This window comes from Aquarana catesbeiana, linkage group LG02 (assembly GCF_042186555.1).
Source record: "Aquarana catesbeiana isolate 2022-GZ linkage group LG02, ASM4218655v1, whole genome shotgun sequence".
Lineage (NCBI taxonomy): Eukaryota > Metazoa > Chordata > Amphibia > Anura > Ranidae > Aquarana > Aquarana catesbeiana.
In genome coordinates, this window is record NC_133325.1 from 323,419,201 (window position 1) to 323,437,185 (window position 17,985).

The window sequence follows — 17,985 nt, forward strand, 5'->3', positions numbered from 1 at the left end:
CAGGTGACCCCTCCCCCTTCTGACGTCATGCGATGTCATTGGGCCCATTGGCTCCTATGGGGGTAGTGCTACACAATCATCTGCACAAAACTCAAAGGGTATTTCTACTTTTTCACGTCAGATTGGAGAAAACCCCACTACATGTCATGTGTTCCCATTCACACAGCATGTCTAAAAATGTTTAAAAAATACTCCTTACCTTTTAGATGTTTCTAAGGAGAAGGTGTCATGGCTGGTTCTAAGAATTTCTGGAAAGCCTCTCAGTGTCTTTGTTCCCACATAGATTGAGCTATGCCTCATTAACATACAATGTGGAAGAGCTATTGAACCTTGACTGTTTTTCACTCATGTTGGCATTTGGCTTTAAATGCAGACCATAGGCGTGGGCACAGGGTGTGCCGGATGTGCCTGGGCACACCCTAAGCACACCATGCTGTACCAATTCCCCCTGCTTCCTGGTGCACCCTGCCCCCCCTGCAATGTTGCAAGCTTCCCCCCTCTCCAGTGGGGGTTGTTTTAGGATAGAGAGCGGAGGAAGGGGCAAATAAATATTTCATTTTTCGGCCCCTTCCTTTTCTGAATAAACACAGTGAGTGATCTGTACCGATCGCTCCTGTGTTCATTCTTAACCCGAAACATAGTAAACTATGTTTAATACGCTTGAGTTGGTAAATGAACATGAAGCCGCTCAGCACAGAGCACTTCCTATTTGTTCACTGTCCAGTGCAGCTGAGGAATCTCTGTCCTCAGTCCCTTTCTCTGTCTCAAAAGTGAGAAATCAGGAGTCTGTTTAGACCCCTGTTATTTCACCATGCCCCCCAATGGCACTCCTAGAAAAAACATTGTCAAAAATGATATTGAAAAAAAATAATAAAAGAAATAAAGTTGTAAATAATTATAAAAATAAGAAACTACTGACACCAATCTCTGCTCTACTGACACGGCCCACTGCTCTGCTGATATACACACGTGTGTTTGTGCTCTGGGTGCACACCCTAATGTAATAGGCTGCGCACACCAATGATACAGACTATGATATCATATACAATATCATCCAATGCAACAGCTTACATTCTAAATAGCTGACAGACAAGGCTACGTCTGGATGGATGCCATCTGAGATGGCCATTTTTGCTGCCCCTCACAGCAATAAATGGCTGCTTCAGGCAGCAGTAGCCGATACACATAAACAGGCAGTCACTTTGGTGTTTAAAGTGCAGGCTCAGCTTCACTGTGTAAAAGTTACCGCACTCCTCTTCTACCAACCCCCCTCCCCCTTCCTAATACTGTATATCTTCACCCAGGAGGGTGTCCCTCTTCTACCAAGGACAGGACTGGCACCTAAGCCAAGCAGCTTCTAAGCTGATTCTCACTCTCAAACTTTGGGGGCACCTAGTGGCCAACTAGGGGAACTACACCAGGCCACATGTATGGGATACCCTCCAATTTTATCAGGCTCAGTGTTTATGATCTGCACTGAGGATGGCTTTTCCAATAAGGACACTCCATTCTCAGTGTCGCCTCACTGTGCCTCCATGAGTGCCAACAGAGGCAGCTTCCTCAATTGACCTCTTTGCAGTTCCGTTGACCGAGTCTCTTTAAATGGTAGAGGTGTGGTGTCCAATATAGATCCTAATCACTGAAATCTCATATAAGCTTTCCATTTTTAATGTAATTTCAGTAATTTTCAACATATTTAAATCTCCAGCTTGTGGCGATCCTGCCATGAAGTTCCTTGTTCAGGTACTTCCTGTTAAAGTGACAGTTTCCCTATCTCCCAACTGTATTTCTGCAATGTCACCCTGTCACACTGGTTTCTAATAGAGACTACAAGTGGCTTTTCAAGCACATAGAATGCATGGTACACTTTTGTCATCATTGGGAAACCCACCCTGAGAAATGCCATGCAACCATTGTGTGTGTAAGGGTGGGGGTGGGGGGTGGATGCATGCATGTGGATAGGAATTGGTTGTAAAGATGCTGCAGGAGATCAACAGCATTGGTCTGCAACACAGAGATGACAACAGTATGGCAATTGTTTATGATACACAGTGCTTCAGCAAACTCATTCAGTTTTAAGTCTACATACAGTAACTCTGAGGTCAAAAGGTGAAATATATATACTGTATGTATACAGTATATTGAAGCATCTTACACTGATACTGATTTAGTGCTTGACAAACATTGCCTTATTGAAACATCAACTAATAAATCTGTTGCATTGCTTCAATACAAGACCCGTGAGTGCCTCTTCCACTGGACCATTTGTTTCCTCTTGAATCCATATGGGCAGCCTTTGTTCTTATCAGTGTCCTCCTCTGGACTCTCTTTCGATCTCTCACTCCCACTTTATAAATATACTACTGCAGGGCTCAAAATTTCAAGTCCTGGGATACTAGCCAGACCTTAAGGGTTACTCGCCACCAGTTGCCCCACCCAACCCCTACCCTGCCCCACCCCTAAACACGCCCTCATAAATTATCTCATGAAATGACACTTAAATGTTTTATGCAGAATTAAGTTACAAAAAATAAATATTAACAACAACTTTATCAGTGCCCATCAGTGCAGCCTCACCTGTGCTCATCAATGCAGCCTCACCTGTGCCCAACAATGCAGCCTACCTGTGTCCATCAATGCTGCTTCACCGGTGCCCAACAGTGAAGCCTACCTGTGTCCATTAATGCTGCTTCACCTGTGCCCAACAATGTAGCCTACCTGTGCCCAACAATGCAACCTACCTGTGTCCATCAATGCCTCTTCACCTGTGCCCAACAATGCAGCCTACCTGTGCCCAACAATGCAGCCTACCTGTGTCCAACAATGCAGCCTACCTGTGTCCAACAATGCAGCCTACCTGTGCCCATCAATGCAGCCTACCTGTGCTCATCAATGCAGCCCACCTGTGTCCATCAATGCAGCCTACCTGTGACCATCAATGCTGCTTCACCTTTGTCCAACAATGCAGCCTACCTGCAGCATACCCGTGTCCATCAATGCAGCCTACCCATGTCCATCAATGCAGCCTACTCGTGTCCATCAATGCAGCCTACCCATGTCCATCAATGCAGCCATCCCGTGTCCATCAATGCAGCCTACCTGTGTCCATCAACGCAGCCTACCCATATCCATCAATGCAGCCTACCCGTGTCCATCAATGCAGCCTACTCATGTCCATCAATGCAGCCTACCCGTGTCCATCAATGCAGCCATCCCGTGTCCATCAATGCAGCCATCCCGTGTCCATCAATGCAGCCTACCTGTGTCCATCAATGCAGCCTACCTGTGTCCATCAATACAGCCTACCTGTGTCCATCAATGCAGCCTACCTGTGTCCATCAATGCAGCCCACATGTGCAGGGGAAGAGAGAGGAGAGGAAGAGGATTGCCGGCCGGATCATCAGAGCGCAGTGGAACATCGCTGTAACAGCTTTCATTTGAATTGCAGAGTGTTTCCACTGCTCGCTGTCACATACAGCCCCGCCTCCTGGCCCAGGTACTTTGATACACATCACACATCCTGGCATTGGACGGGTGATATGTCTACCAAAGTACCCGGGCTAGGAGGTGGGGCTGTGTGCGATAGCGAGTACAGGGAACGCTCGACAATTCTAATGAAAGCTGTCACAGCTATGTTCCCCACGCTCTGATGAACAAGCCGCCTGCTCTCCTTTCTCTTCCCCTGGGCAATCGCTGGGAGAAGGGCTCCCATTCAACCACGCTTTCCGGCGGTGGCTCCGAGGCAGCGCACGCTCGCCAGCCCTCATTTTCCACTCGCAAAATGTGAGTAGGTGAATGAAATATTTGAGGGCTGTACTACTGTATATAGAATTTCTGTGAAATTCTGTACTCATACAGTTCACTATTTCTGAACATTTTCATACTAACTCACATACACTACCCATAAAAACACAGACTGAATATCACTAATTGTGTTTGAAAGGAATATAAGGCAGCCTGTACATTTATATTTTTTAATTCAGCCAGTGGGTTGAATAAAAAAAAAATAATAAAACATCTGATTCATCCATCCACACATTTGATGTGAATGGGGGAATCCTCCTGCTGAGCACTTGCATTCTGACAGCAGGGAGGCTTCCCTGCCATCAGAATACAATGAACAATGTTGCCAGCTATAGCCGTTGGCACTGATCGGTCAGGGAAAGCCTGACATGCTGAGGCTGGTTGTGCAGAAGTCGATCAGTAGATCGACTTCTGCACAGCCAGTTGGCCAATACGTGGATTGAAGTTCGGCAGATCTCAGCTGAACTCTCTGAATTTCAATGCATGCATGGCTGGCTTAATTTTCTGTGTATATTCATTATATTTAAATAGCTTTGGAACTGATAGTTTGACAATGGTTTACATTCAGGCAAAGGAGCAGGGAAAATGTACAACATACACATCACTGCTGAGCAAATAAAGAGAACAAGAGCATTACAACAAAAGACCCTCTGATCCATTTAACATACTTCATTCTTATCTGTACTGTAGCTTGTACAGAAGACATGAACACAAACCTAATTGACACTACTACTGAGCTCAACACTGACCACAGCAACAGATCAGTGCATGCTTTCCTCCAATCAGCTTTTAAGCGTGTGCAGATGATGCTTCCCATTCTGGCTTGAGATATACCACAGTGCAAAGTCTGCAATCCACACACTTTCACTGTACTAACTGAGAGGAGCTCTACAACAGCTGCTTGCCCGTTTCATCACTGCCTGCAGAAAAAATACAGAACATGTAAATGGCTGGTGCTTAAATAATGCATCCCAGACAGCCTCAAATTGTTGCTAGGGTGCAGAAAGGGTTAATTTCATTCTTTTCAAGTGACGGAACATGTTCTGCTGTTCGCTTTGTTCCCTGAATTGACCTGGCTCGCTTGGAGAAGACTTGGAGTTGTCTCAGCTTTTTCTGTAAGTAACCACAAACCCTAATTACAAATGTACTGTTGTTACTGAATTGAATTTTTTTAAGTTGTTCTTACACACCCCTGACCTATTGATAATTCGCGCCACTGGTATTAAAAGGATCAGAGGTGATGCTAGATAGGCTGTGTCTATAAAGAATTACAGAGGGGTCCATGGAATATTGACATCCTAAATATTAGGAATGGCTGTCCGCACACAAACCTGAGTTTATTTATGGAACCCCTTTACATCTCCTTTTATTACAGTTTTTATATATTTTTTTTTGTGTCTACTTTCTCGCTGCCTTTGTTTTACTTATTTTTCTACTTTGTACTAATTTTATTGTTTTTTCTTTTTTTTTTTTTCTTTAGCAAAAGGCTTAATGTACACAGGTTGTTTTAAAACCTCTCCTGAACTATTTAACGTGACAGATAGTAAACAACGTTTAAAAACGTCCTTTTTGCCACGTTTAAATGCCGCATTTAGCCGTGTTTGCGTTTATAAGTGTTTTTTTTTTAATTTAAATAGTCAAAAATGTATGTCCATCGCGAGTTACCATGTTTACACACTTTTTCAAGCTGTTATAGGCATTTGGCATTTCAAATGCCTCTGAACATCTGTCCTGAACGCATTTTTTTGCTTTCCAAAAAATGCTTTTAAACTCAACTGCCTAGAAACGACTATAAACGACCCTGTGTACATCTACCGATAAGATAACATAGAGGAGAGTTCAGGGGCAGCTGAAAAATGCCCAACTGCTCCTAAATGTCAGTTTACCAGCAGCAATGTACATGAAGCGTAACACTAAAAATTGATAGATGTGTATGGTATTTAAAAACACATTGATTATTATCAGAATTATGGGTAGTAATTTTATAAGTTACATTTACCACTTGCAAGACTTCTTTCTACAGGTGTGATGAGTTAGCAGGGTCTTGTCTTCTTGCTCAGTGGTTGTGTGAAGGAGCTTGCAGAAATTATTTAGCTCTCAGTGGTTTTCTTAATATTTCACCTATGGTCAAATTTTCCCCTACTAAAGGACAAGCCTGTGAAAAAATACACTTATGCATAGTGGTTGTTGTGTTAGATCATCCACAAATTTCATATATCTTTCATAACTCCAGTGGTTGGATCTCCATTCCACCTGCAGAGTTTTCGTTTATCTGCAGCGTGGTGAGTCTCATTCTAATTGCTGTAGTCTGAATAACGTAAAATCAACCAAAAACCCTATAATGGTTCACCCATAACTAATATATGAGTTTTGAATAGAATAACACATTAACTTTTACATCTTTGGGTAATCTGTATTTTATTTTTTCACCCTCTTAGGGAGTGGGTTTTAGATAAAAGACTTGGTAAAGTGTATTTGCAATATGGAAACTATGAACAACATTAAGCTATATGATTATCAAGGGTCATATTTTATTCTACCTTTGTTAACTTAATATAGCATTTTATTTCAGATGGGACAGAAAGATTTGGTAAAGAAACTTAAGTATAAGACTATTTCAAAAGTTTTTCTTTTTTCAAATATAAATTTAAAGCACCTGAGTTTGGTGTCTGTCTGGTATCAGTCCATCGGTACACATGCATGTGCTTCAAGAATACTTTAAAAACCAAGCACAGTGAAACCAAGTTTTTAGGAATCTTTACAGACATCAGCCTTTTAATGTTAGAAGGTAGCAGAATGTCCATTCTGGTGGCAAGTGTGAAATTGGAAGTCTTCTGGTTAGTTAGTGGAAGGACATTCCATTAATCTGTAGTGTGTCACAACAATCAGATGGTGTATTTGTAGCAAAAGTAAAGATCTTGCATTATGACCCCATGGTAAAACATGCTATAGTCAAATAATATCCAGAGCTGACTCAAGTTTTTACAGTTAATGCCCCTTTATATATTAGAACTATTAGATCATCTTTACACTGCAGAGACAAAGCTAAGATGTTGATTTTATCCTGCCTTCAATACACCTGAAGTATCCAGAAACTTTAGATATGTGAAGATCAAGTTATAAAGCATTAAAGCATAGGTGATTTCTGCTGATGTTGTGATTAGCTAACTGTGGCTGCTAATCCCATTCACTATAATGGAAAGTTGCTGGTAGGCCGCAGCTGTTTGCGGCTGTCTGCACAGCCAGTGGTTACCTGCGGTGATCGCTGCTGGCTGCACTTTGTGTGCTTCCAGCAGAGATTACTACAGCTAATCACTGGCTCCGTGGACAACATGAATAACTGGGGCCACCAGCGACCTATCATTATAGTCTTATATGAAAATGAAAAACGAGAGCAACGATTACAGTTTTCTTGCTTCAAAGCCGCCTTTGGATGATTGGAGATATTCTTACTAGAAACCCTTCACAACCCGAAATGTAGTATAAAGAACTATATAGACAGTCAGATATTTTGAAGCACTTATTGGATTGCTACTACAACTGTGCAGTTGGTATCAAAATTACAGAATCAATCTACACTTCTTTTATACGTGTGTGTGTGTACGTTTTGTCAGCCTTTTTAGTAAAAACTGTACAGTAAACTAAAAAGTACAGTTAACATACCACCCAATCAAGCAATCTTGTATTGATCTGATTTCTACAATGAAAATTCTGATTGTCAATATTTATGTCTTCTTCTCACTGCTCTACCACTGCTTCTAGGGGTTCTGCCCCTATAAGGATAACCTTTGCTTTCCCCACCAGTTCTGTTTGTACGTATACAATGTGAATAAATCAGTGCTAATTAGACTTTTAGTATTGCAGAACCCCATAGTCATACTTATTGCAGCAACTGCTGGTCTAACAATGATGGCAATCAGCTGGTGATGGAGTTCAAATTGAATTTAAAACCCCTAAATAATGCCAGAAAGCAGCCATTAACAATACTGTATGCTAAATTAATGAACTAATGAGGATAAACTGTGCTACTTGTTTTAAGGAAGGATCAAACATTTTAAGGTTCGCACCTCTATGACTGTGAAGTTTTAGCGACTAATAAACCCAAAGTTATATTAGCCAGACTTCATGAATTCCTATTTACCTTTGATTTCCTCGACTTACAAATCAAGGACTAATTTGGTTTTTAAAAGTTAATTCACCTCTAACATTAAAGGAGGTTTTCTAGGAAATTTGAATATTTGAAACCTGCTTCAGATCTCTTTTGCAAAGAGTAGAGATGGCTTGCAAACAACATAGCATAACCAAGTTCTGCAGATTATTTTCTATCCTGCAGAATAAATTACACATGTTAAAGGAAACTAATAAACTAATTATAGTATTTTCCACTGAATATAAAAACAATGCATACGAAACTAAAAAAAAAAAAAAAAAACACCTTTAGTAAGAAATATCCATATTCATCAATTCTTAACTGAAAAAAATAATTGATAAGCTGACCATACAAAGGGCGAATATTGACCTGTCCCTGATAAATTAGCCAAACTTTGAGCCATGGGTGGCCCCTGTTAGCACCCTTCTGCCTGACATCTGAACATTTAATTTGAAAAGATAAAACATTTTTGTATAGATATAAAAAAAACATTATAAATACTTTTTTCCCCTTTTTTTATAAATGATCACATTCCCTCTGTTCTCAGCTGCATAAGAGCTGGGGGGAGGAGAAGCAGCAGCACACTGAACTTCCCAGTGAATGGCTGTGCAGCAGGGGTGTGTCAGGATAAGTCTGATCATTGGAGGAGCGTACACTGAGTTCCCAGCATAGCTAGAGAACTGACCACGATGTGCTCTCCTGTATAGTGCGGTCATTTTTTTAATAGGAAAGCAAGGTGACTAGCAGGAACACCGGGGATTAGACATTAAGGAAACAATACAGAGAGCAGGATGCTTTCTCATACAAGTGCATAGTACAGCAGGCACATATCAGGAATATAAAGTGTTGGGGTAACAAACGCTTTAAGCACCCCCCCCCCCCCCCAGTAAAGGGAGAGTATAGCAGACGTTATAAATTCCCTCTTGGGTATGCTTTCTCTAAGTTCATGAACTCCAATTTGTTACAACTGTCTTTGACTGTTTGGAAGGAGGGAAGTCTTCAGTGTTACTACTAAAAAAGGTGAAATATTATTTCTTATTATAAGTTTATCTATAATGTAGCATTCATTTAATAATTAACATTTACAAGTCACTATACAGTATAGAAACTGTATGCAATAGCTGTAGTTTCTGCCTTCATTTAGCAAGAATATAGACAAAAGGTATCAACTAAATATCTACATGGTCTAGAAGTGTTTATACTGAAATTTTGTGCAAATATTTAAACTGCCTGAACAGGATATAATGTGCATTTGCTTCTGCTTATAAATTTTATTGTCTTTCCTCCAGGATGCAATTAATATTTATTGTTGCCTAACTGTATGCACAATTCATTGTGTTTTGTGTACATGACAGTAGTCATGTTCTTCATTTTATTTCCTCTTAGCATACAAAAAATGGTGCCTAGTTACTGAACAGTTGTGTCTTCTAAACAAGTTTGAAAAGAATATATGCCATCTGGTGTGATAAATAAATTAGTTTGATTGACTGAACTGTCACAGGTTCTACAACGCAAAGCCAAATATGGCATTGCTAAATCATAATCAGTATGTAACACCATTATTTAACACAAGTATGTTGACATCAGTTGTAATTATAAGTTGTTTTGCAAACTATTTGTTTAAAAATGTATTATGAAAAGTCTAAAATTATGAAGTTTACAGACTGATTACAAGAGTAATACATAAAAGTGCATTAAACATATGCTATTTTTATTAGATACTACAACTTAACACCTGCAAACAACAGTCGCAACAATAATTTTTCTAGGAATTAAAAGATTAAAGCAGAACTCCACCCAAAAGGGGAAGTTCTGCTTGTCTGCCTCCTCCCCCCCTCTGCTACCACATTTGGCACCTTTTAGTGGGGAGCGGGTACCCAGTTTTGACAGGTACCTGCTCCCACTTCCAGGTCAGTTCCTGCAATTTGTGCAAGGCCGGCTATACATGGTTCCTATCTCGGCTGGTTCAGCAGGACTTGGCCGACATTTGAACCGTTAATGGGTAGGCTGATTGTACCAAGTTTTTTTTTTTTTTTTTTTATATCTCACACGTTTTTTTAAAGGGAGATCTATGGTCACAGCATTTACTTTCATTTTTTAATACCAGCAATGTGAAAGCAATACAAATAATAGTTATATTTGACAATCCAACAAACGCTTATGTGAAAAATCTCCTTTTATGTTTTAATTGCTACCCATCTGCTGGCCATCTCTTTCCACAACTTCCTATATTCCCTGCATACTTTGCAGCTTCTTCTCTGTTGTTTACTTTCTATTTCCAAGGACTATATATCCCATGATACCGTGCTGCCTGCAAGCAAGGATGCCGATACTGTCTCCAGCTCCTGAAACTCCTCCATTCAGCACCTTTGTAGTTCAGAAGGCAGGCTCTGTGAAATGTGTGACACAGCAGTACCTACTAACAGGGCATAGTAAATATGTTCATAGAACTCATGGGAGTAAATGTGTGACTTTATTCAAAATGTAACTTAACAAACTTTAAAATCGTCATGATTACTAGGAGTAGGCTAGAAATAATTAAAATACAATGTGGAAATTAAAATATGATTTTTAGACTTGTGCACAACGGAAAATTTTGTTTAGTTTCGGTTCGTTGTCATTCGTAAAATACATAATTTCATTCTGTTATATTCGTTATGTTACGTGAATTTATTTTTGGATAATTCATTATTTCTGTAGAGTGTCGTTATACTGAATCTCAAATCATGTCAAATTCATTAGTTATATCTGTTATAATTTCTTTCGTATTAGTTGAAATTCGATATTTATATATACTGTATATATATTGGTGATAATGATTCGTAGTTTGGAAAGTTGTTTGTTTATTGAATCTATTAACACACACTATGACAATATCTCTTCTCCTCTGCTCAAATACAATATAACACCCTTCTCACTCAGTTCTCAGGAATGCAATTTGCCAGTAATCCAACCTCCAGCACAAAATTAATCAGCTGATTGGACTGTAAGATTTACTTTGAGTTGACCTTTTGTTTCATTAGATCTTTAATGAATTATCGAATCATGTCGAATTCATTCGTTATATTCGCTATAATTTCTTTTGTACTTAGTTGAAATTTGTTATTTTTTTATTCCGATGCATCCGAATGTCCGAAAGATGCACAATTCGGCCGAATTTCAATTAGTTACGAAACGAATTGCACATGTCTATTTTACATTTTGACCGTAGATACACCTTAACCCATTGGAGCCGGCGCTTCCCAGCGCTTTAAGGGATTTAGGATGCTGGGAGGCAGGGTGGGGTTTATGATCATGTGGTCACCTGCTAAGAAAGCTCCAGATCGCAAGCAGCGATCGTGAGCTTTGCTTTAGCCGCTGGTAACTGTGCGCGCTCTCGGCACAGCTATATTCCACCAATACACATAAATATGCGGCCGCTCGGCACCAAGGCCCACCCGCCGAGAGGCTGCATATCAGGTTTAAGTTCTAAAGTCTGGGTGTTTTTACCCTAAAACTATTTCCACCCACAATAGGTAGCATAAATATGTTGTTATGAAAGTGTTTAGTGAGGACAGGCATAAATGATTCAGCACCCACCATTTGGATAGTGAGCATTATCCAATAAAGGAGTTTACTGTGCTTCAAAATTAAATGAAAAAGACTACATGAGTGTAAAACCTCAAGGACTTTTCATTACATTAGGTCACAAAGCTTTTTTGTGTCTTCTAAAATGCTTTACTACAAGATGCATACTGTATGTATCGGACTTTATAAAAAGTTAAAGTTAACGCTTCCTTTCCCCGAGCATGCTATCTTTATAGTCTGTTCCATTAGATGTTTCCGATGCACTGCTTCTTTCTAAATTCACCAGTGTATGTATTCTCATCTCTCCAGTTCTTCTGGACTCACAGAAATACAAAGCATGAAAAGACTAAACAGAACTGTTATTGATAGGCAGATTTCACAATTTTTGGAAAAGTTAACAGCTAAACTCTCATCTCTATTTTTAACCACACCACTGCCCACAACATACAGTATATAGAGAGGAGTGTCTGTCACAAGAAGGATAGGTGTTTCGCCCACATTTGGGTCATGATTGACAGTCTGGCTTCACCTTATCTGTGCTGTATGAGTAAGGTTGGCCATACACGGTTCAAATCTCAGCTGATTCAGCAGGAACTGGCTGAGATTCCAACCTGTAATGGGCAGGCTGAATGAGCGATCAGCTTGGGTACAACCAGCCTGCAGGATTCTCTTGCAATTATCGCTAGTGGCTGATACAGCCGCTAGCGACAATGACTGTCTTCTCCCGGTGGGGATGGCTTCCCCTGCCCACCCCCCCATCCCCCCCCGCCAATAGTATACAATGGCCCAGCAGGAGGGGATTCCCACATCAACACTGCCTGTGTTGATGGGGGAATTAAATGAAATCCTTTAATTCTTTCCTGCAACCCGTGTAAGGCAAGCCATACATGGTTTTAATTTCAGACAATTCAGCAGGAACCGACCGAGATTCAAACCGTTAATGGGCAGGCTGATTGTACCAAGTTGATGAAGCGATACAACCAGCCTGTCAGATTCTTTTGCGATTATCACCAGCGGGTGCTATAGCCGCTTGTGGTAATCACTTTCTTCTCCCAGCAGGGATGGCCTCCCCTGCCCACCCATGACAGGAGAAGACAATGGCCTGGCAGGAGGGATTCCTGCATCAACACGGTCTGTGTTGGTAGAGGAATGAAGGAATTTTTGCTCCATGAATGGCCGGCCTTAGTATAAGTAAACTGGTGATGCCCAGTGAGGGGATAACTGGGTCTCTAGGGTTAGACAAGATTAGAGTTTTTTTCACTCATTATACATTGGTGAAATGTTTTTAAGCTGAACAGTAAGCATTGGTAAAGGAAAGGCTTCCTTAGGTCATGCAGAGTTGCTGCTGTGCTCAACTGAAAAAGTATATGTGACCAGAAAGAAAATTGGTAGCCGTAACCATGCATTTTTTAGAGTTTGTTCACGTGCAATGGTAATATTGTACCCTTTTATACAATAATACCATACTTTTTTCCTAGATAAGGACAGACCTATGGCATCTTGCTGTAAAAATGTCTGGATGATTTTTATATGATTTAAACCTAAACTCATGAAAAAACGCTAAATCTACAGATTAAAAGCATATAAAGGAGCTGTTTCACCTGCAAAATGATTTACATTTCTGTCTATCCTGTCCTCAGATTTAAAAAAGCTCTGTGTCACACCATAGCCCTGTATGGCAGGACCAGTAGACTTGATTTCTCTCTGCAGCAGTTTAGTAACATCAACAGGTCTTGTCCCTTTCCCTTGTCTCTCTCCTATCACCGTGCTCCTCTCATGTTAGCACATGAGAACTGGACACTTGTGATGCCCCCCCCCCCCCCGCTCCCGACCCAATGGAGACTGCAAATGGAAAATACCAAAATCAGACTTTTCTTTGGATTCTAGTATTACCTATTTTTTTAAGAAATGTATTGAGCTTTGAAATTAGATTTTAAAATCAGACAATGGCTCTATAGTGGTATTAAGTAAAAAAAAAAAAAAATGTAGCTTTATTCACTGTTCATGTGATTCTGTAACATATTTATTACATATTTTAGGGACAAAAAATGTATGCATTATATTTTAACTCCATGATGCTTTTATTTTTCGTATCTCTCAACATTTTTAGAAAATACTATATGTACTTTCCAGTTCACAGCAATGTTTCACAAAAGTATTTAGAATACTCAGAATAATGTAATCGTGGAGAATAAAATCCATATTTATTTTTCCTTTTCATTCACCAGTAGACAGTGTGGTTGAACGCAATGTCGGTTATGGGAATAAAATCTGAGCTATTCCAGGTATTCTAGGAAAGGGTTTCTGTATATAGATATCATGTTTGCCTCCTTGATATGTTCCATACTCTAGGTCATATGCCTACCTCTTTGATTTCATTCCTCTGTAATTTGTCCTTGACCCCATCCTTCCCACATCTGTGACCACTGCAACTTACATGAGCTGTCTACATACAATATGAACTGTAGAGATGAAGGGCAGTGGGAGCCCCAGAAGAGTTCTCCACTGCACTTTAGAAGATTCCTGAAAACACTATTCAGTTAGTTACTTCAACCATATGTCAGCAATAGTTTAAATCAAACTTGTTTTTCTTTATCCTGTATTCACTCTTCTTTTCACTTCATTTATTTTTTTTAATAAAGACAGGGTGATAAAGACATTTGTTTTTAATTATTACTTTGCATTATTGTACAATGTTGACATAAAATGCAATAGGATTCAGTAAATTATTAATAACAAATTTAAAGTATACCTAAAGGCACTAAAAAGTTATTTTTTTACATTTTGGATAGAGTGGAGAGGAATTAGAACACCTTTTAGAATGTTATTGCTGTTTGTGCCCCCATTATTGAGATTCGCCTTCTCTGTTCGTCCTGTTTACCTTTATAACCGAAAGTAAAAGTGAATGAAAATCCGAAATTTTGGGTTGTTCTCAGAACAGTAATAGAGGGGAGATCTTTTGATGGGCACACTAGTTCTGGTGACCTTGGTGTCAACCAGGAATTTACTCACTTTGGAGGGATTTCCATTCAATTTCTGTTTGGCTATTGGACAGGAAGGGAAGGGAAAACTCCTCATTTGGACACATATGGCTAAAAAAATTCTGGCAGGTGTTATAATCCTCCTTTAATCTATCTAAATGAAAATAAAAATATTTGACTTTAGTTCTCATTTAATTAAAAAAAAAACCATTTTGAAGTTTTCAATTCTCTTTTTAATTAATTGCATAGAATTTGTATTTTACAAATAAACATTTAGTATAGTGTGCATCCATGACCATCAGTTTAAAAGTGATAGCACAGAATAGCCTATATGTCTTTTAGTTATGACTGCCAAAACTGGAGGGTTCTATCACTGCTCGGAAGGTGCATGTCCCTTTTCTAAGTAATTACCAGCCAGTGTATGTCATATAATGTCTCTTGGTCTTGCAGAAAGTTGGTACTCTAGGTTGGAGGTCAGAGCCACCGATATGGGTAGTACCACTGGGCCTCCTGTAGGGAGCCAGGACAGCAGGGGGATCAGAGCAGTGGGGCAATTATATAACGTTGCCCTGTGTCTGTGTTTCTCCCTGCAGCAGCCGAAAGCTGGTTTCTCTCTCTCCCACCGGCTTTTAGCTGCTGCAGGAATAGACACAAACAAGGCATTGTTCTGTATTTACCCCACTGCACCGATCCCCCTCCCTGTTCTGATGACATCTGATTCCACCTGTGTGTGTACCACCTTGGCATGAGCCCCGTGTGCTGATACCACTTGCTGGGCATAGTCCATTGTACACTGCTGCTGTTAAAGGGAAGCAATGCAGGGAGTGTGCTACTGTGTGTTTGAAAAAAAAGCCTATGCTGCCAGCTTCCTAGTAGAGCCATGTCAGCCTCTGTAAGGAGAACAAGCGGGGGCCCTGAGAGGGGTTTTGGAAAATGCAGCACCGATGGTGAGAAAGTGAATGCAAAGTGCTGGGTGTAGGAGGGAATACTATGGATAGGAAGCAAGGAGGCTGCTAGGCACAGAGGGGTGAGAGCTCTGGATGGGGGGGGGGGGGGTATTCTAGGTGCAGAGGGGTGAGAACTGTAAATGGGAGATATTCTAGGAGCAGAGGGGTGAGAACTGTAAATAGGGGATATTCTAGGTGCAGAGGGGTGAGAACTGTTTATAGGTGGTATTCTAGGTGGAGGGGGTGAGAATTGTCGATGGGTGATATTTTAGGTGGAGAGGGGTGTGAGATGTGGATGGGGGGGTATTCCAGGTGTAGAGGGGTTAGAACTGTAGATGGGTGGTATTCTAGGAGCAGAGGAGTGAGAGATGTAAATGGGGTGATATTCTAGGTGCAGAGGCGAGAGACGTGTAGATGGGTGAAATTCTAGGTGCAGAGGGGTGGGAGATGTGGATGGGGGCATATTCTAGGTGTAGAGGGGTTAGAATTGTGGCTAGGGGGGTATTCTAGGTGTACAGGGCTGAGAGCTGTGGATGTTTGGGTATTCTAGGTGTACAGGGCTGAGAGCTCTGGATGAGGGGTATTCTAGGTGCAGAGGGGTGAGAGCTATGGATGGGGGTGTATTCTAGGTGCAGAGGGGTGAGAGCTGTGGATGGGGGATATTCTAGGTGCAGATGGGTGAGAGCTGTGGATGGGGGATATTCTAGGTGCAGAGGGGTGAGAGCTATGGATGGGGGATATTCTAGGTGCAGATGGGTGAGAGCTGTGGATGGGGGATATTCTAGGTGCAGATGGGTGAGAGCTGTGGATGGGGGATATTCTAGGTGCAGAGGGGTGAGAGCTGTGGATGGGGGATATTCTAGGTGCAGATGGGTGAGAGCTGTGGATGGGGGATATTCTAGGTGCAGATGGGTGAGAGCTGTGGATGGGGGATATTCTAGGTGCAGATGGGTGAGAGCTGTGGATGGGGGATATTCTAGGTGCAGAGGGGTGAGAGCTGTGGATGGGGGATATTCTAGGTGCAGATGGGTGAGAGCTGTGGATGGGGGATATTCTAGGTGCAGATGGGTGAGAGCTGTGGATGGGGGATATTCTAGGTGCAGAGGGGTGAGAGCTGTGGATGGGGGATATTCTAGGTGCAGATGGGTGAGAGCTGTGGATGGGGGATATTCTAGGTGCAGAAGGGTGAGAGCTGTGGATGGGGGGTATTCTAGGTGCAGAGGGGTGAGAGCTGTGGATGAAGGTGTATTCTATGTGTAGAGGGGTGAGAGAGCTGTGGATGTGGCGGTATTCTAGGTGTAGAGGTGTGAGAGCTGTGGATGGGGGGGGGTATTCTAGGTGTAGAGGTGTGAGAGCTGTGGATGGGGCGTGTTCTAGGTGTAGAGGTGTGAGAGCCGTGGATGGGGGGTGATCTAGGTGCAGAGGGGTGAGCTAGAAGCTGTGGATAGGGGCAGGTTATTCTAGGGGCAGAGGGGTGATGTTTGTGTCCGCTAATAATAATGAGGGGAGCCAGACCCTTCGATGGTATCCCACGGCCGCTCTGACAGATATTGAAGCCATTTGGGATTGCAAAACTTGTCTATTTTACGAGCACAGTTGAGTGTCAGTTATGTGAGTGCAATATCTTTTATATTTCTTTGGAATAAATGTTTTATATTGAGAGCACTAGATATCCCATTTTATTTACTATTTATTATGTACCGATATGTACCGATATTCGCCTACCCATGTCTGTGGGATGAGGAGCTGAAGGAGGAGAGTAAAATACATGCCTGGTTTTATTCCCATTAGGGAACCGCTTGCTATGACCCGCTGGTGAAACAGGAGTCTTAGCGTAAGGTGAGCAGCCAATCTACACACTGGTGGTGGATTATATGAGCACCGTTTGGAAAAGTTTGTTTTTTTCACAAAGGTGGAAGATTAAGAAATTAACGAATAATTCATGTTCTTTTTTTTTATATAGATTTTTTGATAATTTTACTGTTGTGATACATTTATTTTGACACACAAGGACAGTTTTTTATTGATCACTGCTCAACGTTATTCATGGACACTGAGGAATCATTTTATATGTGTGCTTTATTTAGATTCTAGTTGCACTGCACTATTTATTGAATGTATTGTTACTAAAGAGTGGAGTGAAAACACTTTTGTGTGTAAGCGGGAATTATTGTTGGATTCAATCTATTTTATTTATTGAGTTGGTGAAAGGAAGGTTGCGCCGATTATTGTTCAGTTCGTTTGGTAATAATGGTGGTGGTGGTGGTGGTGGTGGTGGGGGGGTCTGGGAGGCCTGTCAGATAGGCTGTACAGGGCTCCATGATTTATAACGGCTGCCCTGTTGGAAATCACTACCTGATAGTGGCAAGTGGTATATATGAAATGTTTATATGCCATTTTTCACACTTTTCTGATTAAACACAGTTAAAAACTATACAAAAACTATAAAAGTACTTGTTTAAGTAATGAACATAATTAATATAAAAAATATAAAAATTATAGTGAAAATTGACCACTGAAAAATACTTCAAACTGA

The 17,985-nt window shown here is 41.0% G+C and overlaps 1 protein-coding gene across 1 annotated transcript in view; it reads left to right on the forward strand.

Moving 5' to 3' along the window:
- The first annotated feature begins 4,519 nt into the window (after positions 1-4,519).
- Positions 4,520-17,985, forward strand: part of LOC141127916 (pinopsin-like) — a 288,597-nt gene continuing 275,131 nt past the window's right edge. The window contains exon 1 of the mRNA XM_073614796.1: positions 4,520-4,919. The gene's annotated coding sequence lies outside the window, so the exon portion shown is untranslated. The remainder of the gene's footprint in view (positions 4,920-17,985) is intronic.